Below are 13,566 nucleotides of genomic sequence, written 5' to 3'. Positions count from 1 at the left end.
GATGAGTTAGTTTCCAGTCTAACAGAGCTTCTTGAATTAAAAGCTCATCTTAGTATCAAATACAAAAAGCTGAAAAAGCAATTTGGATTTGAAACTAAGAAGCTTGAGTTGGAAAATTCTGAATTAAAAGAAAAAGTTTTAAAATTATCCAATAATGTTGGATCTTCTTCTGATTCAGAAAAATCCACTCCCAGTCTGAACCATATTCTGAAAGAATATGATTTAAGTTTCAGGAAGTTCTTATCTAGAAGTATTGGCAGAAGTCAGCTAGCTTCTATGATATATGCTGTGTCTGGAAACAAAAGAGTTGGCATTGGTTTTGAGGGTGAAACCTCATACAAACTTGAACCTGTGGATGATATGAAAATCACATACAAGCCATTGTATGATCAGTTCAAGTATGGCCACTCACATGATATTAGGCACACATCACATGCACAAAGCTTTCACATAACACACACCAAGAAGCATGTGACACAACCTAAGAAATATCATGAAACTCAAAATAAGAATTATCATGTTGTTCCTCCTATTTCATACAATGCTAAACCCAAGTTCAATCAGAACTTGAGGAAAACTAACAAGAAAGGACCCAAGAAGATGTGGGTACCTAAGGAGAAGATAATTTCTGTTGCAGATATCCTTGGCCGAAAAGAGGACAAAAAGCAAAATGTCATGGTACCTGGACTCTGGGTGCTCGCGACACATGACGGGAAGAAGGTCTACATTCCAAGACCTGGTGCTTAAACCAGGTGGAGAAGTCAAGTTTGGAGGAGATCAGAAGGGCAAAATCATTGGCTCTGGAACCATTAGTTTTGGTAACTCTCCTTCCATAACTAATGTACTTCTTGTAGAAGGATTAACGCATAACTTACTGTCCATAAGTCAATTAAGTGACAATGGTTATGATATAATCTTCAATCAAAAGTCTTGCAAGGCTGTAAGTCAGAAGGATGGCTCAATCCTATTTACAGGCAAGAGAAAGAACAACATTTATAAGATTGATATTTCTGATCTTGAGAAGCAGAAGGTGACTTGTCTTATGTCTGTTTCTGAGGAGCAATGGGTCTGGCACAGAAGATTAGGTCATGCTAGTTTGAGAAAGATTTCTCAGATTAACAAACTAAATCTAGTCAGAGGACTCCCAAATCTGAAATACAAATCAGATGCTCTTTGTGAAGCATGTCAGAAGGGAAAGTTCTCCAGACCTGCATTCAAGTCTAAGAATGTCGTTTCTTCCTCAAGGACGTTAAAACTCTTGCACATTGATCTGTTTGGCCAAGTCAAAACAGCATCTGTCAGAGGGAAGAAATATGGATTAGTCATCGTTGATGATTATAGCCGCTGGACATGGGTAAAGTTCTTAAAACACAAGGATGAGTCTCATTCAGTGTTCCTTGAATTCTGCACTCAGATCCAATCTGAGAAAGAGTGTAAAATCATAAAGGTCAGAAGTGATCATGGTGGTGAATTTGAGAACAAATTCTTTGAGGAGTTCTTCAAAGAAAATGGTATTGCCCATGATTTCTCTTGCCCTAGAACTCCACAGCAAAATGGAGTTGTAGAGCTAAAGAATAGGACTCTACAAGAAATGGCCAGAACCATGATCAATGAAACCAATATGGCTAAGCATTTCTGGGCAGAAGCAATAAACACTGCGTGTTATATTCAGAATAGAATCTCTATCAGACCTATTCTAAATAAGACTCCTTATGAATTGTGGAAGAACAGAAAGCCCAACATTTCATATTTCCATCCTTTTGGATGTGTATGTTTTATTCTGAATACTAAAGATCATCTTGGTAAGTTTGATTCTAAAGCACAAAAGTGTTTCCTTCTTGGATATTCTGAACGCTCTAAAGGCTACAGAGTATACAATACTAAAACATTGATTGTAGAAGAATCGATCAATATCAGGTTTGATGATAAGCTTGGTCTTGAAAAACCAAAGCAGTTTGAGAATTTTGCAGATTTTGATATTGATATATCAGAAGCAGTAGAACCAAGAAGCAAAGCTGCAGAAGCTGGCAGTCTCGGAAGCAATGGATCAGAAGATCAAGTTGCTGCATCTTTAGAGAATCTCAGGATTTCTGAAGAACCAACAGTCAGAAGATCACCTAGACTTGCTTCAGCTCATTCAGAAGATGTGATCCTTGGAAAGAAAGATGATCCCATCAGAACAAGGGCATTCCTTAAGAACAATGCAGAATGTCAATTAGGTCCCGTTTCTTTGATCGAGCCAACTTCTGTTGATCAAGCTCTAGAAGATCCAGACTGGATAATTGCCATGCAAGAAGAACTAAATCAGTTTACAAGGAATGACGTATGGGACTTGGTTCCTAGACCAAAAGGATTTAACATCATCGGCACTAAGTGGGTGTTCAGAAACAAGCTAAGCGAGAAGGGAGAAGTGGTAAGAAACAAAGCCAGACTGGTTGCTCAAGGTTATAGTCAGCAAGAAGGGATTGACTACACAGAAACCTTTGCACCAGTGGCCAGGTTAGAATCTATTCGTCTATTAATTTCTTTTGCCACTCAACATAACATCACTCTTTATCAGATGGATGTCAAGAGTGCCTTCTTAAATGGTTATATAGATGAAGAAGTTTATGTCCATCAACCTCCTGGTTTTGAAGACTCCAAGTCTCCAAATCATGTTTTTAAATTAAAGAAATCATTATACGGATTGAAGCAAGCTCCTAGAGCTTGGTATGAACGTTTAAGTTCTTTCCTTCTGGAAAATGGTTTCACTAGAGGAAAAGTGGACACTACTCTCTTCTGTAAAACATTTAAAAAGGATATTTTAATTTGTCAAATATATGTTGATGATATTATCTTTGGAACATCTAATGCTACACTTGGAAAGGAGTTCGCTGAGTCTATGCAGGCTGAATTTGAAATGAGCATGATGGGAGAACTCAAGTATTTCCTTGGGATTCAAATCAACCAAACTTCTGATGGAACGTATGTTCATCAAACAAAGTATGTGAAAGAACTTCTGAAGAAGTTTAATCTTTCTGAAAGTAAAGAAGCCAAAACTCCTATGCATCCAACGTGTGTCCTAGGTAAGGATGAGGTAAGTAAGAAGGTAGATCAGAAGTTGTACAGAGGTATGATTGGATCTCTTCTATACCTAACTGCTTCTAGACCTGACATTCTCTTCAGTGTTTGTTTGTGTGCTAGATTCCAATCAGATCCGAGAGAATCTCATTTAACTGCGGTTAAGAGAATTCTGAGGTATCTGAAAGGTACTACTAATGTTGGTTTAGTTTACAGAAGATCCAAAGAATACGACTTAGTAGGATTCTGTGATGCTGACTATGCTGGAGATAGAATTGAAAGGAAGAGTACTTCTGGAAGTTGTCAATTTCTTGGAAGTCATCTGATCTCATGGTACAGTAAGAAGCAAGCTACTATTGCCCTCTCAACAACAGAAGCAGAATATGTTGCTGCTGCTGGATGTAGCACACAAATGCTCTAGATGAGAAGTCAGCTAGAAGATTATCAGATATATGAGAGTAACATTCCTATTTTCTGTAAGTATAAGAGTGCGCCTAAGAGGGGGGGTGAATTAGGTTTTCAAAAATTTAATCGGTTTTATGAGAATACTTCTAATAATTTTTGGTTAAGTGTTTGAAGGTTTTTGTAAGGTTCTTTTCTTTTCTTTGGTAATGGTGATGAAAGCGATAAAGTGCGGAAAAGTAAAGAACGCAACGATATATACTGGTTCCCCTCACAATCCGAGAGTACTCCAGTCCCCTTTCAAACACGAAAGAGATTTCACTATAGTTAGAATTATTGTACAAGCCTATGCCTACTATCTAACCTATAGGGTGATCAAAGGTTCTTAACACCTTTAAGATCAATCAACACTAATGTGAATGAAGAACAATCCTCTTCAAACACACCACTTACTTCCAACAATCCTGGATAGTAAGGAGATAATTTTCTTTGAACTTTTACAAGAGATTTAGATGAAGTTTGTATAGCACTATCAATCTTGGATTGATCTTCTTCTTCAAATAAACAATTCTCAAAATGAATATAAGTGTTCACAATGTATGCATGAAACTTTAAATGAATTCTCAATGAAAATGTGTGTAGAAAGTTTCATATAAAAAATTCTGGTTTGTGGACACTTGAAAATAATGAAATTTATGAGTATGAATTGTTAATGAAGAAGGTGAATAATGATTTTGAAATATGTAGTATTTATAATGTGTCAAACACCTCTTTGAATGGTTATTTTTCCATGAAACAATGCAATGATCAAGTGGTAAGAAAATGGATTCGTTTGAATAAGATCATGCAATGAAAAAAACACACTGGTTCAGTAGGAACCGGTTCCTGCCTGGGACAACCCGGTTCCTGCTGAACGTTACAGCAGAAAAATTCAAATTTTGAACTGAGGAACCGGTTCCCACCTAGGGACAACCCGGTTCCCCATAGTAAAACACAGAGAACTGAAAACTTAGAATGCTGGGAACCGGTTCCCCCATAGGGACAACCCGGTTCCTAAAACCTTTATTTTGAATTTTAACTTTGAAAAAGGTTTTAAATGAACTTTTGAAGGATGACACTTTGTAGTATGTTTATGATATGCATGAAAATATATTTGTGAACAATTATATGTCAAAGTGAGTATTGTTTATACCTTTGACATTTTAGCTTGATTCTTGAATCTTCACAATTTCTTCAAGACTTTGAAATGATGTATTTTTGCTTGATACTTGAAATTCTTTTTGCACATCCTTTAAAAAAGCTTGATGTCCATATTGTCTTCATCAAAACACACTATGCTTGAGAAGCTTGCATTTACATTCTCCCCCTTTTTGATGATGACAACCAAGTCTTGAAAATGTTTTGAAAAAGTTGTTTTGTGCTTTTGAAATTATGTTGAACAATGCAAGGCTCCCCCTATGTTAGAGACTCCCCCTAAATCCATGATTCCTTGATTTATGGTGATGAGTTTCATTTGATAATTTTAACAATGGCCTGCATTTTTCTTTGAAACAAAACAACAACAAAAACACATGCATATTCTTCTCCCCCTTTGTTATTATCAAAAAGGATGGGGAAAAAGAGAAAGAGTATATGAAATATAACACAATGTGAAATACCACAAAGAAAACACAAAATGAAATACTACAAACATAACATGATTTAAACGATACGAAACGTAGTTTTTTTTTCACGATTACAACACAAACACAAATAGTCCTAAACATCACGAACATAAATGGAACATTGTCTAGAAAACATAAGTAAAAACTAATAATAGAAAGAAAACATTACATAGAAATTAAAGCACATAATTTAGTCACTTTCATCCATTTGTTCTTCATCATCATCCTCTTGTTCATCTTCTTCTTCACTTCCTTCCTCTCCCTCATAATGAGCCAAGATACGCCTTTGAGTCCGTTGAATTTCCCGCATTTGTCTTCTCATAAGGTTATGCTCATAGTTATTCTCCCGCTTGTTGTTATCAATCGATGTTTGAATAGAACAAAGCTTGGCAAACATCATATCCATTGTGTATCCACCTTCGGGAGGTTGAGGATCTTGTGGCACGGTTGGCTCAAAATCAACTTTGTAAACGAATCTACCTTCACGATCCGTAACTATTCCTGTATTTTTAAGAGCGGTAGCGGTGGTGATAGCACACTCTTGTTCATCCATATTTTTCTTTGGTTCCCGTTGGAGGAGAACACCAGCATTCCGAACAATATGAGAGATGGCCCTTGCATAAGGTAAGCCTCCTTTAAGGGAAGCCATAAGCTGCATGTGGCGCATAATTGAAAGCGCCCAATTGACTTCAATGCCACGCCTTAGAGCAAGCAAAACCATCAACTCGAACTCATTGACCCTGGAATGGTTAGAATTCTTTGGAAATAAAACATAAGCAATGATAAGATGGAGCATCCTATCACTCACCGATAAGCTTGAACCGAACATGTTAAACTTGATAGCAAGCTGTTGGCGAACTGTGTCGCGTTGAGTTGGTCGGCACATATCCACAAAAACATCAATCTTACTATACGGTTGCCAATCCTCCGGTATGTTACCTTGAAGGAGCACTAAGCCTTGAGATGGAATTCCTAACACTCTTCCAAATTCCTCAACATCTAAGCATATATCTTTATTTGAAACTTTTGACAATAATGTGAAATCATCAAATTCATCGGTCACTATCCTAAGATTGTGGTAAAACTCTCTAACCAAATCCGGATAATAATCACCATGGTCAAGCACAAAATTAGCGACCCCTGCATTAGCTAGTCTACCCGGAAAATTGAAGCTGTGATTAGGGAAATCGGGGAGTTTACCGTATTTTGCCGCAAGGAGTTTTCGACTCCGAATGTTGAATGTGAGTCTCCGACTCTTGACAGTTGGTTGGATCTCTTGAGGATCTTCACTTGTCTCTCCAATTTTGTTCTTTCCCTTTGCACTTCTTGAAACTTTGGATGCCATTGTTGAAAGGAGTTGAAAGTTAGGGTTTAAGTTGGGATTTTAGGATTTGATGAGTGGAGGAGGATTTGAGTGAATTGTGTGAAAGAGTGGAGGATTATATAGTGTTTAGAGGTAGTGGGTATTTAATTTTGATAGTTATGGTGAGATAGTGGAGCTTTGAATTGGGTTGACAATGGAGGTGGAAGGTTGAAGAAGATGAAGATGAATGTTGAATGAGAGTAAATGTGAGTGAATGAGTGTAAATGTGTGGTGTGAAGTGATATAATGTGTATTGAATAAAAATAAGATATAAAAGAAAAAATACAAAACAATACTAGCCACACATAACATTTTCGTAACAGCTAAAAGATAAGCAAGAATCTGAAAAAATGTACGTGGGAACCGGTTCGTCCCTACATGGGAACCGGTTCCTGAGAAACACAAAAAGCACGCCTCTGGAAATTAGTATGGGGAACCGGTTCATCCCTACATGGGAACCGGTTCCTGGACTGAAAATTTCCAAAAACTTTTATTTTATGAAATATAAAGCATACATATCATACATATCTACCAAGTCATAATGAATGAACATTTATAAGGTACTTTTAACTTATAAAATTTTAGAAACGTGTACCTTTTGATGTATGAAAATGACGAATAAATTTTAAACATCACCTTCGTCTAAAATTCCAAGCTCTCGTCGAATTTTGTAAAACGATTCTTTTGGGAGAGGCTTGGTGAAAATATCCGCAAGTTGATTATGAGTATCTACAAAAGTGACTTCAACATCTCCTTTAAGCACATGATCGCGAAGAAAATGATGTCGAATGTCTATGTGTTTGGTTCTTGAATGCATAACCGGATTCTTTGTAATATTTATAGCACTTGTATTGTCGCATCGAAGAGGAATACATCCGAGATCAAGTCCATAGTCACGAAGTTGTTGCTTAAGCCAAAGAATTTATGCACAACAACTACCCGCTGCTATGTATTCTGCTTCGGCCGTACTAAGAGCAACACATGCTTGCTTTTTACAAGCCCATGATACTAATGCATTTCCAAGAATGTGACAAGTACCACTTGTGCTTTTACGATCAGTTTTACATCCTGCATAATCCGCGTCAGAATAACCAATTAAATTGCAAACACTACCTTTAGGATACCATAAGCCAACGTTGGTTGTTCCTTTGAGATACTTCATGATCCTTTTAACTGCCATAAGATGTGATTCCTTTGGATTTGCTTGGAAGCGAGCACAAAGACAAACACTAAACATTATGTCAGGACGGCTTGCCGTCAAATACAATAAAGAACCAATCATACCTCGATACTTGGTAATATCAATTGGAGTACCGGATTCATCTTGATCAACATATGTACCGGCGCCCATTGGAGTATTCATTGCTTTACAATTGTCCATATCAAACTTCTTTAATAGTTCTTTACAATATTTGGATTGATTGATAAAGATTCCATCTTTGAGTTGCTTAATTTGTAGTCCAAGAAAGTAGTTCATCTTTCCCATCATAGACATCTCGAATTCTCCTTGCATCATTAATGAGAATTCCTCACACATTTCTTTGTTAGTTGATCCAAAAATGATATCATCAACATAGACTTGAACCAATAAAGTGTTACTCTTGATTTTCTTTATGAACAAAGTTTTATCAACCTTACCCTTTTCGAAACCCTTTTCACACAAAAAATTGCTAAGTCTATCATACCATGCTCTAGGTGCTTGCTTTAAGCCATAAAGAGCCTTTCTCAACTTAAAGACATGTGAAGGATTCTTGAAGTCTTCAAATCCGGGGGGTTGTTTGACATAGACTTCTTCATTGATGTAGCCATTCAAGAATGCGCTCTTGACGTCCATTTGATAAAGCTAAAAATTTAATGAACATGCATAAGCAAGTAAAAGACGAATAGCTTCTAACCTTGCAACCGGAGCAAATGTTTCTTCAAAGTCGATTCCTTCTTCTTGATTGTAACCTTGGGCCACCAATCTTGCTTTGTTTCGAACAATTATACCATTCTCATCAAGTTTGTTCTTAAACACCCATCGAGTACCTATGATGTGTTTGTTACTTGGTCTAGGAACAAGTTCCCAAACTTGATTTCTCTCGAATTGATTTAATTCTTCTTGCATTGCATTTATCCATTGATCGTCTCCTAAGGCTTCATCAACTTTGGAAGGTTCAATTTGAGAAACAAAAGCCATGTGTAAGCAAGCATCTTTGAGATTTAATCTTGTTGCAACTCCTTGACTAATATCACCAATAACTTTATCAATAGGATGATCTCTATGAGTTCTCCATTCTTTTGGTAGATCATTGGTGTTTGATTCTTGTTGTACACTTTCTTGTTGAACACTTTCTTGTTGTACTTCCGGTGCCTTCACAATTATATCATTTGAAGGTTCTTCCGGTGCCTTCTCAATTGTATCATTTGAAGGTTCTTCCGGGGGTAAATCTAAAGGATCATCATCACAAACAACTATTTCCTCTTTGGAGGTGTTAGTCTCATCAAAAGATACATGCATGGATTCTTCAATAGTTAAAGTTCTTTTATTATAAATTCTATATGCTTTACTAGAAAGAGAATAACCAAGAAATATACCTTCGTCGGATTTCTCATCAAACTTACCAAGATTGTCTTTGTCATTGTTGAGAACAAAGCACTTGCATCCAAAAATGTGAAAGTGAGCAATGTTTGGCTTTCTTCCTTTGAAGAGTTCATATGGAGTCTTCTTTAAGATAGGTCTAATGATTACTCGATTTCCAACATAACATGTCGTACTAACCGCATCCGCCCAAAAATATTTAGGAAGATTTACATCACTAAGCATTGTTCTTGCAAGTTCCACTAGAAACCTATTTTTCCTTTCAACTACTCCATTTTGTTGTGGAGTTCTTGGTGCTGAAAAATTATGAGAGATACCATGTTCTTCACAAAATTCTTCAAACGATGCATTTTGAAACTCTCCACCATGATCACTTCTTATGGATACAATCTTTAATGATTTTTCATTTTGGATTTGTTTTGCATACTTCTTAAAGGCTTTAAAAGCATCACTTTTCTGCACAAGAAACAAAGTCCAAGAATATCTAGAATAATCATCAACAATAACTAAAGCGTATACATTACCTCCGAAGCTTCTTGTCCTTGATGGACCAAATAAATCCATATGCAACAATTGAAGTGGTCTTGTTGTAGTCACCACATTCTTTGGTTTGAAAGACGATTTGGTTTGCTTTCCCTTTTGACAAGCATCACATAGTTTATCTTTGACAAACTTTATCTTAGGTAAGCCAATAACAAGATCATGTTTGGTTAACTTATTTAAATGATCCATATGAATATGGGCTGCTCTTTTATGCCATAACCATGATTCATTATTGTTTACCAAAAGACATTTTACTTTCAAGGATAAATCATTTAAAGAAATCACAAAAATGTTATTAATTCTTGTACATTTGAGTTTTACCTCATTGGTGACTTCATCGATGATCAAGCATTCTTCCTTAGTGAATTTGATCTTGAAGCCTTTGTCACAAAGTTGGCTAATGCTTAGAAGATTATGCTTTAGTCCTTCAACATAAAGAACATCTTCAATGGATGTGAAAGGTGGTGCACCAACTTTGCCTTTGCCAAGAATTCTTCCCTTATTGTTGTCTCCATAAGTGACAAAACCCTTGGCCTTTAACTTTAGATCTGAAAATTGGTTTAAGTCACCCGTCATATGCTTTGAACAACCACTATCTAGATACCATAGGTTTGAAGTGGTCTTCAAGCATACCTACAAAACAAATTAAGTTTTGTTAGGTACCCAAATGGCTTTGGGTCCATCATAGTTAGTTCCTTTCTTCACCCATACATAATGTCCACTAGGAACACTAAAGTTCCTTACATAACAAGCATTGGGTGTGTGACCAATAATACCACAATAAAAACAAGTAGGTTCAAAGTTACTTCTATATCTAGGAGGATAAGATTTCTTCTTAACAAAGTTCTTCCTTTTAGGATAATGTTGTATTACTTTAGGCTTGATCACTTTCTCTTGAATTGGTTGGTTACTAGCCTTGACAAAGATAGTCTTGTTGGATGTTGGTTTATCAAATTTAGAGAAACCAAGTCCGCTCTTATCATTGGAGTATCTTTGTGTGCTAAGAACATTTTCCAATCCAATTTGCCCTTTTTCATATCTTTCTAAAACACGTTTTAATTGGACAATTTGGAAGGAAAGTGATTCACAATTCTTGCATGCAACATTATCTTCTTGAACACTAATCATTTTTTCTTTGTCATCTTTATGTTCTACTTCAATTATCTTAACCTTCTCTTCTAACGATGATATTATTTTCTTTTGAGATGAGATAGTTTTATAGAGAATTTTGCATTCTTTTAATAATTCTTCTATTGCACCTTGCGCACCATTATCAAAAAGAGAATCATCATAACTAACCTCGCCTTCTTCATCGTCGGAGTGGTGTGATGCCATTAGTGCTAGGTTTGCACTTTCGTCACTATCGGAGTCCGATGAGGAACTTACTTCATTATCTTCCCATGCTATGTAGGCCTTTTTATTTTTGAACTCCCTTTTGCCTTTGAATCCATTCTTCTTTGAAAGCTTTGGATATTCCGGCTTTATGTGTCCTTGTTTCCCACATTCATAGCATGTAACTTCTTGTGATGAAGTGGATGCTTCTTTATCTTTATGCTTTGAGAATTTCTTTCTTTTGACATAGTTAGTATTATCAATATTATTTTTATTACCAAAAAATTTGCCTAACCTTTTTACAAGAAGCAAGAAGTTTTCATCTTCATCCGATGCATCTTTCATTTTGCTTTCTATTGAATCTACTTTTAATGCAATGCCTTTGGATTTCTTCTCTAAGTTCTCATGCTTTTCCAATCTTCCAAGTTCTGTCTCATATTCTTGAAGTTTTCCAAATAGTGTTGCGGAAGTAAGTTTTGATAAATTCTTCTTTTCGGATATCGCCGTTACTTTTGGTTGCCACTCCCTTGTCAAAGATCTGAGCACTTTAAGATTAAGTTCTTCAGTAGTAAGAGTCTTACCAAGTGCCTTCAAGTGATTTGTCAAATGTACGAATCGTTTTTGCAAATCGAGAATAGTTTCTCCGGGCTTCATTCTAAACAGTTCGTACTCTTGGCTTAAAGTATTCAACCTTGATCTTTTAACTTCAGCGGTACCTTCATGAGTTTCTACAAGAGTATCCCAAATTTCCTTTGATGTTGTACATGTTGATATTCGGAAGAATTCATCCATACTAAGAGCACCATGAAGAAGACTGATCGCCTTTTTGTCAGCAAGAACCCTTTTTCTATCATTATCATCCCATGACGCTTTAGGTTTCTCCGATCCAACACCATTAACGACCGTTGTAGGAACATGAGGACCTTGTAGGACAGCCTCCCAAACTTCTTCTCCTTGTGCTTCTAGATGAGCCTTCATTTGGATTTTCCAAAAGTCAAAATATTCACCACAAAACAATGGAGGCTTGTTGTTAGAACCACCATCTTTGAAAACCGGTCTTTGATTTGCGGAAGCCATTCTGGATCTTTAGGAACAAGTTACCTATAACTTGCTCTGATGCCAAATGTAAGTATAAGAGTGCGCCTAAGAGGGGGGGTGAATTAGGTTTTCAAAAATTTAATCGGTTTTATGAGAATACTTCTAATAATTTTTGGTTAAGTGTTTGAAGGTTTTTGTAAGGTTCTTTTCTTTTCTTTGGTAATGGTGATGAAAGCGATAAAGTGCGGAAAAGTAAAGAACGCAACGATATATACTGGTTCCCCTCACAATCCGAGAGTACTCCAGTCCCCTTTCAAACACGAAAGAGATTTCACTATAGTTAGAATTATTGTACAAGCCTATGCCTACTATCTAACCTATAGGGTGATCAAAGGTTCTTAACACCTTTAAGATCAATCAACACTAATGTGAATGAAGAACAATCCTCTTCAAACACACCACTTACTTCCAACAATCCTGGATAGTAAGGAGATAATTTTCTTTGAACTTTTACAAGAGATTTAGATGAAGTTTGTATAGCACTATCAATCTTGGATTGATCTTCTTCTTCAAATAAACAATTCTCAAAATGAATATAAGTGTTCACAATGTATGCATGAAACTTTAAATGAATTCTCAATGAAAATGTGTGTAGAAAGTTTCATATAAAAAATTCTGGTTTGTGGACACTTGAAAATAATGAAATTTATGAGTATGAATTGTTAATGAAGAAGGTGAATAATGATTTTGAAATATGTAGTATTTATAATGTGTCAAACACCTCTTTGAATGGTTATTTTTCCATGAAACAATGCAATGATCAAGTGGTAAGAAAATGGATTCGTTTGAATAAGATCATGCAATGAAAAAAACACACTGGTTCAGTAGGAACCGGTTCCTGCCTGGGACAACCCGGTTCCTGCTGAACGTTACAGCAGAAAAATTCAAATTTTGAACTGAGGAACCGGTTCCCACCTAGGGACAACCCGGTTCCCCATAGTAAAACACAGAGAACTGAAAACTTAGAATGCTGGGAACCGGTTCCCCCATAGGGACAACCCGGTTCCTAAAACCTTTATTTTGAATTTTAACTTTGAAAAAGGTTTTAAATGAACTTTTGAAGGATGACACTTTGTAGTATGTTTATGATATGCATGAAAATATATTTGTGAACAATTATATGTCAAAGTGAGTATTGTTTATACCTTTGACATTTTAGCTTGATTCTTGAATCTTCACAATTTCTTCAAGACTTTGAAATGATGTATTTTTGCTTGATACTTGAAATTCTTTTTGCACATCCTTTAAAAAAGCTTGATGTCCATATTGTCTTCATCAAAACACACTATGCTTGAGAAGCTTGCATTTACATTCTCCCCCTTTTTGATGATGACAACCAAGTCTTGAAAATGTTTTGAAAAAGTTGTTTTGTGCTATTGAAATTATGTTGAACAATGCAAGGCTCCCCCTATGTTAGAGACTCCCCCTAAATCCATGATTCCTTGATTTATGGTGATGAGTTTCATTTGATAATTTTAACAATGGCCTGCATTTTTCTTTGAAACAAAACAACAACAAAAACA

This window comes from Vicia villosa, unplaced genomic scaffold (assembly GCF_029867415.1).
Source record: "Vicia villosa cultivar HV-30 ecotype Madison, WI unplaced genomic scaffold, Vvil1.0 ctg.001555F_1_1, whole genome shotgun sequence".
In the NCBI taxonomy this organism is placed as follows: domain Eukaryota; kingdom Viridiplantae; phylum Streptophyta; class Magnoliopsida; order Fabales; family Fabaceae; genus Vicia; species Vicia villosa.
Note: the sequence above shows the minus strand (reverse complement) of the source record.